Source organism: Megalops cyprinoides, chromosome 15 (assembly GCF_013368585.1).
Source record: "Megalops cyprinoides isolate fMegCyp1 chromosome 15, fMegCyp1.pri, whole genome shotgun sequence".
NCBI classification, from domain to species: domain Eukaryota; kingdom Metazoa; phylum Chordata; class Actinopteri; order Elopiformes; family Megalopidae; genus Megalops; species Megalops cyprinoides.
This window is the reverse complement of record NC_050597.1, coordinates 736,863-755,487: the sequence shown is the minus strand read 5'-3', so window position 1 is coordinate 755,487 and position 18,625 is coordinate 736,863.

Below are 18,625 nucleotides of genomic sequence, written 5' to 3'. Positions count from 1 at the left end.
CTCCAAATGTCAGAGCATTTCATCAAGTAGTCTTTTTTTTCCCTCTTTTTCTCCCTCTCTTTACTTTGGGTCCTTTTTCTCTCGCTCTCCCCTCTCCCTCTCCTTCTCTGCCCTCTGTATTTTGAGGCTAATAACCGTAAACGCAGTGACCTGTGGGACTTGCCTGATGAAGGCGTGGAGAGCAGAGTGCTGATGACTATGCTGAGAGCCCATGGGATTCTTGCCCCCCAAATTACAGTGCTGCAGGCTAGACAACTGCACACCCAGAGCCAGGGGCTTCATTAGAGGCCTGGACGAGTCCTGTTTAATGTGAAGAGAGCACCTCTATTGATCTGCCCTCAGACCCCTCATTGCCCTCATTAGCAAGTTGTTCTTGGAAGCTGTGTGTGTGTGTGTGTGTGTGTGTGCGCGCATGTTGGGGGGGGGGGGGGGGTTGGTGAGCTGTTTTGCAGAATTAAAGGAGTTTCATCTGACCCTGTGAAAAGGCTGTGCATCAGCCACACGGCCATGGTACAAACAAGGTCTGTGTGAACACAACTAAAAGAACCTAAATCACCTGGGGATCTGGCTTTGAGCTCAGAAGGAGCTGCCTTAAACAGAGAGAGAAAGAGAGAGAAAGCCACTGGGTCTTATTAGCCTGGGTCTCTAACATCACCCACATCACTTACACACATTGTGCATGAAGTGTAGTGCAGGCTGAGCACAGTTCAGTTCCACAGTGCAGCGGTTTCATAAAGCGCAGCTGGGAGATCGTGTGTTGTTAGCGCACCTCTCAGTGTGCTGTTAGCGCTGCTGGGAGATCGTGTGCTGTTAGCGCTGCTGGGAGATCGTGTGCTGTTAGCGCAGCTGGGAGATCGTGTGCTGTTAGCGCACCTCTCAGTGTGCTGTTAGCGCTGCTGGGAGATCGTGTGCTGTTAGCGCACCTCTCAGTGTGCTGTTAGCGCACCTCAGTGTGCTGAGAGTTTCAGGTCTGGTGCGCTGAGGTCCTGCTCTCATTAGGTTCCCCTGCCACATCTTCAGGTTCCAGTTCAGAGAACAACTTTTTGGCTTTGGCTTAAACTATTTCATATTACCTCATTTGAAAACTAATTTGTTTTTGAAGATGTGCAAATTTATTATACATTTTGGAAAGCAATTTCCTTTTGTCTTCCTCCTAGCAGAATAACCCACTAGTTTTACTGCCAAGTTCCAAAAACTTTGAGCAGATGTCTGTAAAGATGTCATTTATATTGGTTTTCAGTTAACATTTCAATCAAATTTTAACTACTGAATTCAATTAGAACAAATCCACGCAGAACAATGGGTCCCCCATTGCCACAGATGATTATTTTTCAATACTGACATAGAGTAGCATGGTAGCATGATGTTTCATAAAGTCTAATTAAACTCTTTTGTCTGGGACCTTTTGAAAAATAAGAGCAGAGTTTCTGATTTTCAAAATGTTCCTTAAAAGACCATTCAGGAGGAATAATCATATGATGCTATTTCTCAATGCATTGCTTTTCAGCTCAGTTCTGACTCATTGTGTTGAACTCCATCAGTTTTTGATCAACTCATCTGCATTATTCTATGCATGTTCATTTGAATGAACTCTTTAATGTTGTAGGGCTGCAGTAACATCATATCTGCATGCAAGAGCTCTCCATTACTGCATCCCTCTTCGTTACAAGAGCAGACACCAGGACTGTAGTGAGAAAAATGGATGGATAAACCTTGAAGTCTGAAAGGACTTTTTGTGTTTAAATATTTGAAATTCATTAATTAATGGTTTCCATGATCTTGCAAAAGTTTGCACTGTTGTACAAAATCTATCCACAATAAGAGCCATAATACCAATTTATTGTTTATTTCATTTTTTAACCTTTATTTCACCAGGTAGGGCGGACTGAGAAGAAATTCTCTTCTGCAATGATGTCGTGGGGAAGGGAATTCCCATAGCCAGTTACCCCAGGGGCTATGAGACAGCCAGTATGAAAGAGGCTGTTGGGAATCTAGAGAGGATAGCAGGGAACCTCCTGCTCTTTGCAATGAGTACTCTGGGATCTTTAATGGTAGTCAGGCACTCAATTTTAACGTCTCACCCAAAATAAGGACAATACTGGCCTGTCCCACCATATTTTAGTTGATAACTGTTGTATCTCCAGAATTCTAAACTCCAATTATGTGGCTTCAGAATTTCAAAAACCCATGTGAACTGTTTCTGACGGGAAAATGCTCTCCTGTAGGAATCGGCAGATTTCTGGGCTTCTGTGCATACTGGTGGGAAAGATTTGACAGTCACACAGGCATATACATTACTGGCATGCATATATGTATATACGCATATAGGACATTTCAGCCCTGACACATATAAAACTTTAAAAATGAGGGGGTGGAGCTAAAGGAAAAGCTGCTGTTGGATCACAAGATGTCTTAATTTAAGTAGTATAATCCAGGCAACTGTACAATAGCAATCTCCACCCATCATCTGACCTTTTCTGCATACTGTATACTCTAATATGTCCCCCCCTCTGACTGAATAACTTGTCCAGCCTTACCGTTGCTGTTCCTCTCTTAGTGTCATGATTGCAGTTTTCCAACTATTCATGATGGCTTTATATGACCGCGTTAAACAGTCTTAGTTCAGCAGTGGTGTGTCGCTTGCATGCTGTGCTAATCATGGACCTCATACTCGGTTTAAGCGGCTCCTCTAAGGCCAATAACTTTTTGGTTTCTGGACTAATTGTTTGCCTTTTGTTTGACTCTAAGAGTGGTACAGTCTGAGGCGTCGGTGTGTAAATCCTCAGTAAAGGTTAACTGATAAATAAAGCACAAGATTGGCCTTTCACAGCCTGGGAGAATAAACAAGGCAACCTTCACAAAGAAAATGATTAATACAGCCAATTAAGAGGGTCTGGTAATAATGAAAGATTTTGTATTAAGCACTTCTACTCCCCTTGGTAATGCTGGATTTTCATTGTAATTCTGTCGGTTAGATTGTAATTTTGTGAGACACTTATTCTTCCCACATTCTGATTAATACGTTCTCGATGCAGCAGCTATTTGGGATGTTGCAGGAATCCCCACAGCCCTGCAGTGTAGCCGGAGCAGGGACAGGGGGTGGCATATTGATTGCTCATTAACAGGATCTCTCCCGCGCCACGCCAAGGGGAAGCAGAGAGAAAGAAGTGGATCCAGTGAAAAATTCATCCCAGACAGGATGACATGGTGGCCAGACGGACTCCTACACAGCTGCAGCATGAAAAGTGTAACAGGAGCTGCTTCAGTGTCCCGCTGTGTTTTTGATTGCTTTGACGAGTATGATGGCTGCGATGGCATGCATCGTTGGGATTCTGCTCCTCCCTCACACTCCATACCATCCACTTTCACCAAGCTATGGAAGAGCCACTTCCTTTCTGCATTTCTATCCCTGCTGCATATTAACATGCAAAATCCTCACATCAGGGCTGCATCCAAACAACTCCGTGCTGTAGCAGAGTTGCTGCAGAGACGAAACGCTAACAGAGTCACTGATCCCATTTTGAGATCACCCTTCCCATCTGAAATAAGGACAAGATTGTCACTCGTTCCTGTCTCCAACATTGATCTCCGCTAACGCAACCGTGTGCTGGGAGGATCAATACTGTGTGATCTGGAGTGTCTCCAGGCTAACAGTTTGGATGATTACCTGCTCCCTCCACCAGATAAACAACTCTGATTGGCTCTCTAAAAGGGGATGTCGTGCATCGGGAGGTGTTCCGGGAACTTAGCATATATTTTTGAAGAAATAACATAGTGTGTCTTATACATAAAAAGCACGTTTCTGTCCGCGTCCGAGGGAGAGTCACTCACCCGCATTAGGTGTATCTAATGGCCACTTGGATGCCGCAGGTAATTTAATCACTGCCAGTACTTTCACTCTCACAGGCTGTGCTACCTGAGCTACACCTGTATTAATCATAGGTCCCATCGACCCTCTCCGCCAGTGTGTCTTTGCTTTATTGTGTCTACATCTTATTTTTCTGATTATGCTACAGCATTATGGGGCTACTTACCATACACCACAGATACTATCTCTGCTCCCCTAAAATATGCCACTGGTGGAAATAAGACACTGTGATGCTCATCAATGGAGGGTTGTGAGAAATTCCCCACAGAGCAGAGATGAGGTTGCGTTTATCTGGGGATCATTGTGCTGCCGGAGGAGGCTGTTTGAACATCAGGGAGTCTCTCAGGGTCATAGACTCTTCTAGCAGCCTCCCTCCATAGTTAAACAACCATACAAAAACATATGCACACATACACTCACACAAAAACACACACATACACTCACACAAAAACATACATACTAACTTGCACAAAAACATACACGCATGCACTTGCATACAAATACCTGCACACATGCACAGACATGTGCACACGCACACATTAATAAAGCACACATGCAAACCCGTAATATGGCACACAATCTCAGCTCCTCACCTGTGTCGTGCCTTAAACCTCTCCGCTGTGCAGACCTAATTGAGAGTCCTCACCCACGTGTGTCTGTTAATGGAAACGGAGCTCCATGCAGGCCTCCTGGGGAGGCAGATTCTCAAACAGCTCCAGCAGCTGTAGAACAGCACCAGAGGGGCTCTCCTGTCTGCTAGTTAAGAGGGTGGATCAATGAGAGACAGAGAGAGAGACAGTGTAAGGACAATGAAACAACTAAATAAACCATTTCATCCATTTTGTGACAAACCTGTTCACTACAGCATTCATCTGCAGCAATATTATTGTTCACAGACACAAACAGTAATAAAGACTAGAACAGGCTGTTCTGTCCATATGAGTGTATAATTTGCCTATATTCTACCGCTGTGCACTTCACCCTTGAAGGTGCTCATATTCTCTGACAAATCTCAGCAGGTTATTTGGTCCATTTACAGCTTCCTCTCTGAGACTATGAATGTACGGTTTAACTTTTTCTTGGAGAGAAGAGTTAGATATACTAGGATCTACTGAAGAAAGTAATATAGTCTAGATTTGACTGTGAGTAAAAGTTATGGAGAAATATTGACTGAATCCAGGTCAGGAGGAGGTATACATTTAATATAGTATATATACTATAATATGAATATTTTATGTAAATATTGACCATTTTTAAAGACTGGAGCTATAATCTGTATCATACATTTAATCTGGCTATGAATATCACATTGATGAAAATGTTGATAATCCCTACAGAATGAAATCCTCTTTGCTTTTATCTATATTTTTTTGTGATCTACTATGTGTAAACATTATTGGACACACACTATTATTCATTATTTAGGTTAAAAGTGGTTATCTTTGTGCACTGCAGTCAGTTAGAGATTGATCAATAGGTTATACATTTTCCCCTCTTCTTGTAGAGAAGTCCTTGATCACACAGAAATGCATGTGTGATTGATTTGCTGTAAGTGAGTTGTTTAATGACAACATGTTGACAGATGACCATTCTATGTGGGTGATTCATAATGAATCTAAAAATGTGATATGTCCAGGATTGATCCCATGGTGAGCTACCTGTGCCCACCTGTGGCAGGTGAGATTCATGAGTGTCTCTGTGTCACACCCACACCTGTGAATTCACCTGCTGTCTCCCTTCATGATAAAGGTCTGAGGGATGATGGAATATTTAGAAATTTGCAGACATGGGAGGCATACATTAATACAGATGGATTTCATTAGTATCTGCTTTAACATCAACTGACAAAACATATGCACAGTCATGTTGGGCTAGAGTGCATTCCGTTCTCAGTCTGGAGGAAATTGATTTAAATGATGCAGAAGTACTAGATAAACTTCAAAAACCAAAAACAAATAAGGCAGCAGGCCCCAATGGAATATATCCAAGAGTTCTCAGGGAACTAGCAGAAGCACAAGCCTCTGACAGTTATTTTTAAGCAATCCCTTAAAACTGGAGAAATACCAGATGACTGGAAACATGACAGTGTAGTACCTATCTACAAGAAAGGAGACCGGACTGAACCAGGAAATTATAGGCCTGTCAGCTTAACTTGTATCACATGTAAATTACTGGAATCCATCATTAGGGACAATTTGGAATTATTCGTTGAACAAATTGATGTCTTAAATGATAACCAGCATGGTTTTCGCAGAGGGAGGTCATGCTACAGTGTGTTTACTCAAACCAAGCTTTAGATATTATCTATTTGGACTTTCAAAAGGCATTTGACGAAGTACAGCATGAGAGGCTCATAGTGAAAATGAAATCTGCAGTAATTACAGGAGCTATTGCTGAGTGGGTTCGAAGTTGGTTGTCTAATAGAAAGCAGACTGTAACTGTGGGTCCCGCAGGGATCAGTGTTTGGGCCTTTGCTATTCCTTACACACATAAATGATCTTGATGCAGAGGTTAGTAGTAAAATAAAATTTACAGGTGATACAAAACTAAGGGGTCTAGCCAACAGTATAGAATGAACTAAGGTAATACCTAAACAGCATCCAAAAGTGGGCAGATACCTGGCAGATGACATTCAATTAAGCTAAATGTAAAGTCTTGCATGTGGGAAATAAGAACCTTAGACAAGACTACTTTATGGGGGGGAAAAAAACTAGAATGTGCTCAATTTGAAAAAGACTTGGGAGTAATAGTTGACCCAAACTTAACTGTAATGGTGAGCTTAGTTGGGCTGAATGGCCTGTTCTCATCATAATATGTTCTTATGTTCTTATGGATGTAAAGCTGTCCTTATGGTATCATATTTGGAGTTTTTACTAACAGTGCAGATAAAAAAATAAAGCTACAAATAAATATTTTGCCCTTTCACTAAAACACATAAAGTGTGATCATAGAATGATTACCACTATTGTTGATGGTATTATCATTTTCCTTCCCTGTGCAATACAGTGGTATTTAATTCTTCTTCCCTCAGACTTTTGGCAAAGTAATTTTGCCATAAACCTAAGCAGTTAGAATTCTAAAACATAAGGTATCATCCAATATAATTTTCACTGATTATAATATCATAATGCATCAAGTTGTTCATATTTAACACTGCTAAAAAGAGGCATTCTCCCTATAAGACTAAAATGCTTGCATGTTTTGCATAAAAATAGCAGTGCCTGTCTCTTTAAGATTGTGCTGGCCTCTCCAGGGAGGCTTGCGGCACAACATCACTTTGCCTCTCGGTCGGGTCCCCTCTCTAATCACAGTTATCTCTTGGAGTTAAAATGAATTACAAATCCACACAAGGCCATGCAATTCTCTGTGAGGTCAACCTGCACACTGAAATGTAATTGCTTACAAATGAAATCCTGTCTTTTTAAGCCACTCATTAAAAAGGCGGAAAGAACAACTTGAATTCAATTTGAATCAATGCATTCATCACTGGAATACACTACTAAAAATTCAGATGATGCATTCAACATGTTTTTCGTTGAATATCCAATGCATTGATGGACATAACATATGTTTCACATGACAGTATATCCCATCTTGTATGATTAACCTATATAATCGCAATGCTATAGAAAGGAAATGAATGGATTTCAAATAGAAGAGATTAATTAATCAAGATATTGCTGTAATTTCTGCAGTTGTTTTCCCCAGTATCTATATACACCATCTCAGTGAGCTGAAAAGATGGAAGCAGCAGAACAGTGTGATGCAGGTTTGCCTTATTAACGCAATGATTAATGTTGTCCGTGCAGTAATAAATACGATCCCCACAGCCGTAACCTAGTGATGCACACACCTTAATGAAAAACAGGACTGCAGGCTCTGCAACATGACGCTGGATGTAGCTGTCTGATGCTGTGGTCTGATGCTGTGGTCTGATGCTGATCCTGTGGTCTGATTCTGATGCTGTGGTCTGATGCTGATGCTGTGGTCTGATCCTGTGGTCTGATGCTGATCCTGTGGTCTGATTCTGATGCTGTGGTCTGATGCTGATGCTGTGGTCTGATGCTGATGCTGTGGTCTGATGCTGATGCTGTGGTCTGATCCTGTGGTCTGATTCTGATGCTGTGGTCTGATCCTGTGGTCTGATGCTGATCCTGTGGTCTGGCCTGTTCTGTGTTGCTATTTCCCATTCCCCTCTTTCACGTACAGACTCTTTATACAGGTAAAAACTCTCCCCATCCTGGCTTTCCTATTCACGGGTTCTCTGAGACTGAAACTCCACTCATGTTATCATTTCATATCATATCACGTTACATTTCCTGTTGTTTAATGACTGGCACTGGCACTGAGGTTTAGAAAAGTAATTTACGTGCATTGTAAAGTTGTCACTTTAGCACATGAACATTTTGAGAACTGTACAATCCACTGACATGCATGGTATGACACAAGATATCAATATACTGCACTGTGAATAAAAACAACAAAAAAGTAGCCTTTACAGCAGTGAAGGTATTACCGATATGATTATTTCATCAGTGTTTCTGGCAGCAGGGGGGTATTAGCAGCAGTAGTGGTAAAAGTGTTCCGTTGAATGGACAGGGAGGTACTTTTATGCAATCTCCCCAACTCTGAGTCCTTAAGTGGCTCAGGAGTCCTATTCTGGGTGCCTAAATTCATGCGCCGCTGGGTAAGGCACTGTGTATTTAGAGAGCTAACAGTGTGTGAGCCTTGCTTTGCGCTTTCCTCTCCTGTGCTGATGCCAGCCCCTGTCCTCCAGGCTGCCACAGGCACTTCCTGTGACAGCGCAACTGTCTCACTCTGTCATAGTGTCTCTCCTCAGAATATTCCAGACAGAGTCTCTGTACACAGCAATGCCTTCCTCACAGTCCGTGAGACTTTTCCCCAGCCTCCATTGGCAGGCCGGAACCATAGCTAACCAACCAGAAGGCTGTCATTCATCTCTCCCGTACTGCAGTGTAACATGGTCACCTCAGAGTTTCAGCACCATGGTCTCCGCTATGATACCATGAATGTTATTATAGACTTTCAGGCTCATTGAATGAATGCAACCTCTTATTACCCCCATACAATGAGAAGAACTGATCCAGCACAATGGTTGCCTTGGAAATGATCAAGTCACTTTTGCAAGCTCATTAGGAAGAGGATATTGTATGACCGAATCGTGTTCCGGCCCGTTGTCAAGATTCAGACAGATTAAGTCTGATTTTCAGTTTGGGGTTCATATCAATCTGATGTAACACATCTCACAATGAAGAGTCTTCGTCCTAATCTGCTTTTCAGACAGAAAAATAAGGAAGCACTCCCAGCATCTTCTCCTGTATTCACTAACAGAAGTGTTAATATTACACAAATATTAGAACAAAAGCCTATGTGCACCACAGACAGCAGAAGAGTGATGTTAGAAATACCAGGAAAACTCAGAATAATCCAAAAAATAATGTAACTGCATGTAATGTAATGTATTACTGCATACCCATACTGCATCAAATAAACACACGCACACACACACACAGATTTGTGACCTGAATGTATCAAAACTGGAAATGCTTTATCACAACATTCACACAGCACTGTGTACTTCCTATAGAATGATTATTATTCCTTTCATAATTTATGTGATGGCTTGTGGAAGTTCATAGGCTGCTCAAGAATGCCAGATAACCAAGGGAATAGCAGTGCTTCTCATAAAATAAACATTTGTACATGTTCTTACAAACCCTGAAGACAGAATTTGGACTGATTTGTTAAAACAGATCAACTTCATAACTTGTATATGCAATTAAGTTGTTTATTTTGCATTCTGCCTGACAAAAAGAAATATATATGTATTATTGTGCCTATGTATTTTGTTTTTGTAAATCCTTAGTCTTTAAATGTTAGAGAAATGACACCCTTTCCTTTTGAGCTTTCAAACTTCAAAACACAAAGATCTTCACATCCTGTTGCATCATCATTATGATTCAATCATTTAAAATCCTTGTATTTCTCTGACAGTAGCTCCACCTCTGGTGGTATGGCAGAACTGCAATCCACCTAAAGGCCTGATGAGGTCTCGGGTTTGTAGTACTTATTTACAGGGCTATCTAATGCCATTGATTTAGTCATTAGTTCAGAGGCTCTCAATTACAGAGCCTTGTTCTCTGGTCCTGCAGTGGTTACCATGACAACATAGTCTTAAAAATAACATCACAGGATTCTTTAGGAGGGGGAAGGAGACGATGGAGGGGGTGATTAGGAGCAGAAATAACACTGCAAAGAGAAATAACTAACATCAAGACAACAGTCCACAGAGCTTTATTGGAATAGCATGAATTTCTAGCCCCCTCAAAGAAGGAATCAGATTAATTGAAGTTGCATCATTTGAACTGCAAAAGAGAAGTTAGTTAAAGATTTTGAAACCATAAAGATACGGGTAGACTTGGTCTTGCAAACAGAGCTACAATGTTTAATTATGGTAAGAGAAGGAGGCAGAAAATTTCATTACAGTCCAATCCAAAACATCTTGCTTTGCCTACAGTACATTGCTTCTTACCGATCACATAGCTCATGTAGAGGTTTGGTGCATTTTTCAGGTGTATAATTGCAGTGTCCCACCAGGGGACTGAACCTGCAAAGTCCCGGTTGCAAGATCAACTCTTTAACCAGAGCACCACACCCACAATGCACATCAGCAGGGGGTGTGATGTAACTTCACACTGGAACTAAACACTGAGGCCCAGGGATGGAAAATGGGTAATCTGAACCAGGCAGGGGTACAGTGGTTAACATTTCCTCTGTGACAGAGCACCTGTGATCAGAACAGGTGCGTCCAGGAGAGGCCGCTGCCAGATTGTTAATGGAAGTGCAGTGTAACGATGCACACATGTGAATACATGGGTTCTGGTCCATGTAACGGCAAAAGAAAGAGATGGCTGTTGTATCATATTAGTGTAAATTTTTTTGTGTAATCCAGAGTGTATTTTTTCTCTTAAAGTCATCCAGATCCAGAATAAATTTCATATAGACAATAGTTGTATATAAATAATTTGTGTATGACTTCCAAAGCCTCTGAAAAAGCTGGTCCTGGACTCACTGTCTATCCAGAGAAGGACAGAAAAAGACCAGCTTCCATCCTGTTTCCAGTTTCCATCTGCACATATCAAAATATAGAAAAATAGGGAAGCATATTTTCATTTCCTGTAAAATCATCCCAGGAACCCAGGAACATGCCACATGCAGCATGATTCTCTGTGCAGATTGGATTTGGAAAATATTTTCATGTGATTTACAGTGAGATTATATGTAATAGAGAGAGAGGGGGTACGTTATACCTCATGGTACCTGGACGAGATGGTATTTAAAGCTATTTTTCACACTCCTGTGAAGGCTCTGAGGCAGTGTATATTGCATTTTGATTTAACACATTCATTGCTTTGAAGCTTCCTTAAAATATGAAACTGATCTAAAAAGAGTACAGTCCTAGAGAGTGGTAGTGCTGGACACCAGGGTTTCCTGCTGAGACCTGACCATGTCTAAAGTCAGCTGTCTCTCACATATACTCACTGAGTGCATAGGCTCACGGAGAAGGCCAATGCACTTCACTCCGAAGTAAAACACCAAATTCTTCACCTCCAGAGCAAATAAGTGTCATAATCACGCAAAATACGAGAGACACGTATGCTACAACACTTCTGTAGCTGTCTTAGTGAAAGTAGAGCCTTCGGCTGGGCCCATAACAGGAAGGCAGCTTGCTTTCAGTTACCCAAAAGCCATGGTCTGAGGGGAACATCATCTCTGGAATAAAAGGAATTCACTTCTTTCTTGAGCTCTCTGTCTCTGAATGGTCCTCACAGTTACTGAGGCCGGTCTTGTGGAGAGTGGGTAACAGGGCAGATCCAGTGTAGTGCGTTAGACTTCCAGCTATCAGAGAGTGCCCATGCAGTGTGGTGCTTATTCAGAATAAAGAGAAATGAAAAATGATTTTAGGTTTAGTCTGAACACCAAATCAAAACACATGATCCAGCTATAATGAAACCTTAAATTCATTTCCAGTGCCAAATTTGTGATGTGTTCCACTGGGTGCTGGTCAAAAACATGGCTGCAAGCCATTTGAATAAAATAAAAAGGCTGCTCTGTGTTACACTGAAGTGCAGACACCAAAGTCTGTTGTAGTACATATAGCTGATGAGAGGAGGAGGCAGGGCCGACCCTGTAAGGAGGTAATTAACTGGTTAACAGGCCAAGCCCCTAAATATGAGAGACGTCAACGGATGGCAAACCAGAAGCAGTATTAACCAATTAAGATTTCATTTCACTGCAAAAGAAGTCAATGACCTTACTATGGAAGCTGAAACGTAACATACAAATACTATGACTTAACATGCTCTGCTCCTAAGGTTTGTGAATCACTGGTAAAATCCAATGTTTTCTCTGAAAACAACAGCTAGCTAGCCAAACCAAAAGGAAATGACTTTATTGCACACAGCAAGACGTATTCGATAACAACATTACCTATGATTTAAATGGCAGCCAGCTTCAGACAGGACAGTGCTGCAAAATAGCTGATTCAGTTAGAACAAAGCGTCTCCAAAACACCCCAAGCAATTAGCACAACAGGTGCTGCTTTACCGCTGTAGTGATGAAAGTCTGAATCCCAAAACCTGAAAAACATGTAAGTGAGGTGCACAAAAATCCTTCAGTGCCCTTCAGTCTGAATCAGCCCCTTAGGTACCAGAGACATAGGCAGGAGCGGGAAGCCGGGGCAGAGCCAGAGACTGCATTCTGCTCACTGAGAGCATGTCTGCTTTAAGGGTCATGCTGATAATCGTGATAACTTCCTGTGCTCATTTCCTAGCATTTAGTGTCCTGTCCTATTACCTGCATGTGCCCCAAGAGGCTGTTTGTTCCCAAAATACCTGGCAAAAGACAGTCATCTTATCAAAGTAACAGGGTCATCTTTACTGACACAGTAAAATAAAATGATCCACCAGATAAATCTGGCACCAATGCAATAAAGTGCAAAGGCACCTGGGTAACATGTGGAGGTAGCAGTGCAGTAAAGTGCAAAGGGATTCTGTTGTGAAGAGGTTGCAGGCTCAGGTCCCTGGGGCACTCCTGTTGAGTTGTACTATTGATTCAGCTGCTTAACCTGAACTGGTGCAGCTAGCAGCCATGCCAGACTGTAGCCCTCTCCAGCCAAATGGCTGAGGCTAAGTGGTACTTTGTTATAATTTGGATGGAAGACCTTTTGGGAACACCATATTGGTGCCGGAGAGATCTTGACTCTCTGTGGTCATTAGAGTTCCTGCAATGCGTATTCCAAAGAATAGGGGGTCCCCGGCATCCTGGCCAAATTCTCTTTCAGGCCATCTCTTAATTCCCCTGTTCAATTAAGAAAATAAATCCCAAACGAAATAGTCTCTCTTCCTCAGCTGCTCCACACAGGACTCTCCCTGGAAGACAATGTTCTCCCTCAAAGGTCTGTATCTTCAAAACAAAATGTTCCAGCTGTATAAATGTATGTGGATACAATATGCGCTGTGTAATTCTCCCTAGATAACGGTTTCTGTTGAGTAGATTGATAATTTTTGTTTGCAGGCACAGGAGGAACTAATACTTGTATTAACATTCTGATCATATCATGCAGTATGCCATGATACCCAAGAGTTCACTGTGAACTTCAAGGCAGCTTTATGCTGTCACTGTTTCAGGATTCATGCCTACACTTCTTTAGTGAATTGAGCAATAACAGCATTGAGATCCATTTCAGGCCAATGAGCATTTAATCTAATAACGGAAATATGCAAATCAGAATGGGAATCCCACTGTCACTGGCCACTCTTCTCTCAGGGTCACAGAATAATTTTCACTGGTTTCCCGTGTGGCCCTGGGTTTGCTGCTTTCTCTCTTCCCTCTGGAAAATGGTCGTCGCTTCATATTAATTTCCATTTTAAAATATGCTGTAACAAACAAAATGTGATTGATTGATTGATTTTGTGCAAAATGCTTGTTTACACAAAGCTGCAAATTACTTGGCAAGTGTAATTACCTAGGTGCAAGGACCACCAATTACCGACATTTTGGTTGTTCCTTGAAAGGCCTCAGTCCCTAGCAAACAGCAATTTGAATAATAAAAAAGTAACTGTAATAGAATCAAAAGGCGTCAGAGCGTGCCAGCAGCAATTTATTTAGTTTTGGAAGGCTTTTGGAAGGCTCTTTGCCAGTAGAGCAACTGGGCTTCCTCTGTTGCGATAATCCATTTACTGAGAAGTAATTAATTGAGATTATTGATAAAAGTCTATTTAGTAACGCCATAGCCTACCCCAGTGTGTGAGAACAGCTGCTCTTCTGAAAGCCCAGCATTCGTGTGAAGGCTCAGAGTAAACTCTCAGCCCTCCTCACCGCAGGGGCAAAGGGAAGATATCTGTCAGCATAGTGCTTATTAATCTTTAACATCTCCTGCTCAGTGATTTAGGTCAGTTTGCTCTGAAGGAGATTGATCTTAATGTCATCTGGCAGGGTTAAAACCTTTGTCTTTAATCAAGATGCTTCAATGCAAAAATCTTCAAATTCCCCCAGGTTTCCTCACAGACAATAAAGTGCATTACAAAGATGCACATACCATATTTTCATTTAAAAAATTAAAAAAATGTTCCTCCCTGTCAGAAAAACAGATATGCACGCAATCAGAATTTGGCTCTAATTTTTGTATTTTTGCTAACACATGCTAACAGTAGCACACATGGTCTTTAATGCATATATGAAGTGGGTGTAAGGCCATAGACTACGGAGACCCCTGCATTGCAGACTGTGTGAGACAAGAAGGGAGCCAAGCTTACAGTCTACTGGAACAGACTGTACCACTGTAATCCATACATGCATGTCTTATGTTTCTTTTCTGGCATCTGTTCCCCTTTAATCATGCCTGGTTAATGGGAAAAACCTTACACTGGATGAATGCTCAATTCTGAATATTGCTAAAACCAATGGGAGACACCACAATGTATTAATGGATGTGTCACGCTCTCATTGTTCTTATACTTAAATGGAGGAGACCTCACCATTAGGCTCAGCAGAGCTCCGAGTCCTTTAATTACCTGCCGTACACTTGCTGTGCTAAATGACTTGTTATGCTGCACTTCCAGTGCCGCTTATTGTGAGCAGTGATAGACGAAATGCTGTTTTTGTTTAACCATGTTGACTGCAATGCCAACAGATTACTGAGTGGGGCAGTAATTACACTGTTACACTTGGGGATAGAATGTCAAGCAGTGTCTCAACGGCATTGTGTTATATTTATATTGTATTAGATTCACCTCCATAAAATGCAATCAATGAAGTAGTTTCTTCATTGTTAAATAAACTGTGCTTAGAGGTAAACAGAATTTTTAAGTGTCGTTATGTGTGGTCTCAGTCAAAGCTATGAACTGTTATATTCTTCTTTTGGTCTCTTGATAGTTTTACATTTCTGTGTGAGATGCTCTTATTCAGAGCAACTTACAAAGCAAAGCACATGCATGCAAATGGGCATACATGCAAACACAGCTCACATGATGCATCATGCAAACACAGCTCACATGATGCATCACAGTGCCATGCTGAAACTCAGGAGATGCATACATACACTGCAGTTTTTCTTTCCTAACGTTTACAGAAACAATAGAATGTAATTCCTGTTGCTGTTCATTCTTTGATGTGATGCTGTTTTATGTTCTCTAACATAAGCAACCACATTATAACAGTATGGCACAGACGCTAAGCTGTAATCGGTTTTTCTCCATTATAACGGTATGGCACAGACGCTAAGCTGTAATCGGTTTTTCTCAGTCGAGCAGGATGCACTGCCGGTGTGAGGACAGGCTGTAGGAGTCGAGGAGGTGGAGCTGTACCACCGATGCAAGATCTGGGTGAATGGGTGTGATTCTGCGCATTCAGTGTGTGGACAGCACCAGCTCTCAATATTTATAATTAAAAATCATTCTGAGAACATCAGTACAGGACTAATTATACACTATGTATGTATGATGTTAGTATCTTAAGGTTTTTTTGAATGTGGCTTAGCAGCAAGGCTCACTGTGTAAATCTCAGCATACAGTTCTGGCAGGCTGGCTACCTCTCTCATATCCTCTCTGGATCACTGACTTTACTGTAGTATCACTGTGTCTCCCTAAAATGCCTTCCTCACATAAAGCGTAAGTTAGCTAGCTGACCGGCTACCTGGGTCAGAGCTGAGCTGAGCTGAGGTAGCTGCTTCATCGCAGGACATATTGTTTCCTAACAGAGGGCCTTTGAATTCATCTCTCTGGTGCCAGACAGTTGGCATGCTTTCCTCTGCTGTGAAACTTCTGACAGGTAAACAAATGAATGACAAACCACTCTGTTTATGACAGGATGAGCCGAGTCAAACAGCTGGTGTAGCGCTCATTAGCCAAGAGAAACACAAAGGCCGGACGCCAATCATGACCCAGCTTCAGCAACAGCAGGTAAATCTCAGCTCACACATTACGGTTTAATCAAGAAAATTGCATCTAAATGTCAAGGGCACACAGCAATTCCCCTCCACCTACAAAATGGACCAAACTCAACCTTGAAAGCATCTTGCAATTACCTCAGGATGGGCGGAAAAAATATTCAGGAGGTCAAGAGGCCATGAAAAGATTCATTTAGCATAGATTGGTGGTAATCGTAGATCATGTTGATTTAAAAGCAGTGATGGAATTGTAAGGACAGTACCTTTCACCCCCCCCCCCCCCCGGGCACAGCAGGTAGGTGCATTACTGAGGCTTTAGCACCTGGACCCTGGACTCCACCTGCCTGTGGCAGACCCCCCTGCTGGGAGCAACCCAGTGAAACACCACCCACTCCTTCACATGGGTAAGCCAAGAGGAACCTTAACAGTGGGAGGAGAGACACTTAAAATTGAAAGGGCTCAGTTGTATTAAGTATGTCATATCAGAGGTTTGGTCACTCCAAAATAATGTTTTTAAATTGAAAATAATAAGCTTACAATAATGTCCCAGCGTGTCCCATAAATATCAATAGTATATACAGTTAGAGTGAAGTACTGGCATATTTCTCTGTATTTGGCTGACACAGTATCTAGCATTCTGACACATCTATGATTTTCAGCTGAAAAATGTGGGGACTCTTGAGGGAATAATACAAAAGCCAACATCGTTGGTAGTAAGTGCACGGCACCTGTGAGCTGCAGGAGCACACTCAGATTGCAGTGTCACACTCACCTGCAGGTTCAGTCATGCCCACCTGGTCTCCTGCCTCCAGAGGCATTGTTTAATTCACAGCAAATGGGTACTTGCTGACTTTCTTATCGATGATCCTCGGTTTGAGATCTTCTTTCTGCTGTTTCTGTTCTGTTGGATGGAGGGGAGAGACAGTCTGTGCTGCTGGCTGTGACACTGTGCCGGGACTCCTCTGCCATTAAGTCCAGCTCCTTTGGAACAGAATGAAGGGAGCTCTGGCAGAAGGGAGCTCTGGCAGGGGTGTTTGGAGATTCCTCTGAAAATGTTCCAGAGCAGGAGAGAGACCCTCTAAGTGCCACCTGCCATCTCTGTGAAAGATAAAACTACACACTTTGAAGAACACGACAGTCAGTACCTCCCAGTCTCAAAGTTAAATTGGATCAGAGGTGGAAGCAATCTGCAGTTCTACTCATACTGCAAGTCTTCAGTTCTTTAAGTGGCATTTCCTCTGACTAATTATTGTTCCTGTATTGTACTGACACAGTACTATTGCATCACGTATACTGCAGTAGTATTATTCAACCAAAACACCATGTTTAAACAATGATTCAGGCCCACTTTTCCCAGCTGGAATTACAAGACATTCCCTCACTCCCTGATTTCTTGCAACAGATACATGCTGAGAACAGATACAAACACTAAAACCAAGCAAACATTAATCTGTATAGGAAGTGACTGTGACCCGCCAGTCTCTGCCAGTCCCTCGTCTTGAATTCCCACCCATTTCCCCGGCGTCCTGCCATCTCCCATGGCTCCTGCAACCCCTGAGGAGGCCCAGATCACCACACACACTCTCCCCCCATGCAGACGCCTAACCTAAAGAAGCCCAGCACCAAGACTTCTTCATTTCCCTGTGCATATGTCAGTTCTATTTTTAATAACTATCCAGATGAATGATACATCTGATCATGCAGAGTTAGGGCTCACAGTCATTTCAAACAAAGACATCCAGTCATTGCTTAACCCCCCCCCCCCCACCACCACCACTACCAGTGGATACTTCACCTGGAAGGCAGAGGAAGGTTAATCCAGTCCTTCCTAGCAAAGTGAAGATGCCTACTTATCAAAAGTCATTCAGAGGCAGTGCAGCAGCGAATATGGAAAACAATGTTATTCCTCTTTTGCAGGCTAATAATACTCCAGACAGCCCTAGCCTGGGACACAGTAAACACATGAAACCCCTGAAGGAGGAGGTGGAAGGACAAGACAAGCTGATGGGTCGTACCAATAAGAACAGCCTCTGTGTAATACCCAATCAAGAGTCCCCACCAAGAACACACCGCCAACCCTTTTTAATACAGAGCATTGAAGACAAGAACTGGTTTCTATGCCTCAAAAGCATCTTAGGACAAATAGAAAAATACAGGAATGGAATTTTACATTCATATAGCAGCTGCAAACTTTGGATCTCTGGGTGATGGTACTGCACAATCCAGACAAACTGAAACCTAATCAGAGAACGCACTGTATTGTACATGCAGCCCTCAAAAAGAAGCAG